General features: G+C 35.0%; 1 long non-coding RNA gene across 1 annotated transcript; it reads left to right on the forward strand.

The window, feature by feature from the left end:
- Positions 1-6: 6 nt before the first annotated feature.
- LOC107835478 (uncharacterized) lies at positions 7-578 on the forward strand. Its single transcript, XR_001661287.1, has 2 exons — positions 7-94; positions 433-578. It is a non-coding gene; the product is annotated as an uncharacterized LOC107835478 (long non-coding RNA).
- Positions 579-2,704: the final 2,126 nt, after the last annotated feature.

The following is a 2,704-nucleotide window of genomic DNA, read 5'->3' on the forward strand; positions in this document are numbered from 1 at the left end:
TGATCTCTGAGGAAACACCTGGCTAGAGGACGAGACCCAGGCATCATTTCTGAGGGTCTCCTATGGCAGAAAAGACCAACGGCTTCTGCCTGATGTGAGACGGAGGTTTGAAAACAATGATTCATCTGCTGTATCTCTCCGTCTCTCCCTCTCCCACACAAGGGGGGCCACATACTTTGTCCAGATTTTTCTGCACAGCAGGACTGGATGCTGCCCTGGTCAGTTTCTGATGGGGCAAATGGAACATCACATGTAAAGTCGGACTGAGACTCAGAGGCGGTCCTGTCTGTTGCCATTGTTGGTCCTGGGATTTCCCTCAGTCTACAGGTTGGAGACAAAATGGCTGCCAACAAAACCTTGTAGCTCTTAATGGTTTTTCTAGAATTTTTGAATTGTGTGATGCCACTTTTTCTCACCTGAGTTTATTTACAGCAAAATTCATGGTCTACTGCCTTTGCACTCTGACCTCTGCTATTTGACCCCCAGAATAAGTTTAACGGTGCAGCAGGGTGTTAAAACTCTCTGCAGTTTACAGAAATATTTTGTTTGCCTGAATGATTATAACTCTGATTGTCCAACATCTGGCTAATATGTTTCTCTCCTCCAGCAGGACAACAACTGAAACAGGATAAAAGTTGGTAAAATTGTTAATTTCCTGATTTACAAAAGCACATCCAACCACACTTGGTCTAAGTTCTAGTTGGCTAAAATTATAGTGGCTACAAATATAAGGACTATTATTTCAAGTTATGACTTAAATTTATTTGGAATCCATTTCAAATCTTAGGAAAATCTACTCTTCGGAAAATTACTCAACCAAATTATGAGTTTACTGCACATATTTTCAATCAACTATTAAATTCTTTCACTGAGGTGTAAACACCCTGGTTAAATTACATCCAACTGTTCCAGTTAGCAATGAAAGAAAATTTGGGCTAAATGATTTTCGTGGGTTTCTTAGGAGTCTCTGTACCGAAACACTAAACAGTGTTTCAATACAGAAACAGGGGGAGATGCATGGAATTACTCTATTCAAGCAAATTCTGAGTTAATCTAAGACATTGAGAAATTTTTCAGTTTTGGGCCTCAGCAAAATATAAAAGAGGTTAAATCAAAATTCACAAATGTTTTAATTAATCGAATGAGTTTCTAAAGTAGTACTGAATATTCTGAACTGAATACATTAAAATTAACAATGTCATGTGTCAAACAGATTTCTACAAAATAGAGTTTAAATTGTTTGATTGCTGCTTCTCTCTTGCTATAATTAAAAATTATTTGTTTAACCAAGTCATGCAGAAAGGTCTAACCTAAACCTTTAATTTAATAAATCTAGTTGTATCAAATTTCTCCCCAAAACTGCCAAAAAACATTGATAAATATGATCAACACTACAAAGGAGGGTAATTCAGTTAAGTAAACATTCCATAGAGGGGATTCAAGAGAACAAATTGTTCAAAGGTTAAAATTGTTGAACTTATGGGATTTAAAATCATGATCAGAATAAAATAAGTCAGTCAAATATGGAGTGACAGGGTTAACTTTATTCTTGTAAAAAAAACAAACAGGCTAATCATTCTTTGAGGGTTTAAAATGGGAAGAAAATATGAGGATTCACATAAAAATTGGTCTAAATTGGGATTTACAAATTAGCAATTATGGAACCGCTTAAAGCGGGTCCAACAGATTGACAGAATAAAAAAAGAATCTAGTCCTATGTGTAATTGTTGATCCAATGCCTAAACATTTCTAATAATCTTAATCTACAGTTTTTGGTCTGAGACAAAATAAGTTCGTCTTTTATTACATGAATGCAACATATTACAAGGGATCTTAATTCAACACGTATCAAACTTTTCACACTATCGATGATACTTTACAGGCCTTTAGTATAGCGGTTTACTTCTTGTTAAATGAGGACTATTTGATTGAAGTTAATTAAAGAACAAAAGCAAAACATTTATGTATGGTTTAAGATTTCTGGTAAAGTTTCTATTAGGGATAAATCTTATATACATTTCAAATGATATTTCTTTGATAAAATGGGCAGTTTTGCACATTCATTTCATAATCTGATCTTTTACATGATTTTTTGTTTCGTTTCTGATTTTGTCTGATCCTATGAATATGCCAACACTTAAAACAAGCAAAGTTATTTTTGAAGGTTGAAATGTGCTACTTAATTTAAGCATTTCTTTAGCTATTATTAAGAGGAGAACTGGAATAACAAATGTTACTGATATATTGATGCTCTATTGGCTTAGTATGAGAAAAAAAAACAACAACAAAAAACAACGGCAACTTGATCTTCAGCTTCAAGGAGAAGCCTTTAAATAATAATAATAAAAACAAAATGACATTATATTTACTAATTGGATGATGCAGAACCTTAAAGAACCTCCCTTCCTCTCCTCATCACCTGTGGATGCTGCTGTTCCCTGCCTGAGGTCCTCGGCTGTTCAGTGCATCACTTCCAACACAGAGAAGGGCAGCGGTACCAATAGAACCTCACCTGCCTATCAGATTGTTTCCCAGAACCTAAAGACAACCGTTGAACTCCAGCTTTCTATAGTATAAGGGCAGTACTAGTATCTAGTGACAAAACAACATTTTTTCATTCACTTTAATGTTCTTTATATAATCCATTGATTTCGCTTTTTGTTGTGTTTTTTCTGTTGCAGAATGAAGTCCAATCCTTTCTGGG

This window comes from Poecilia formosa, unplaced genomic scaffold, assembly GCF_000485575.1.
Source record: "Poecilia formosa unplaced genomic scaffold, Poecilia_formosa-5.1.2 Scaffold2910, whole genome shotgun sequence".
In the NCBI taxonomy this organism is placed as follows: domain Eukaryota; kingdom Metazoa; phylum Chordata; class Actinopteri; order Cyprinodontiformes; family Poeciliidae; genus Poecilia; species Poecilia formosa.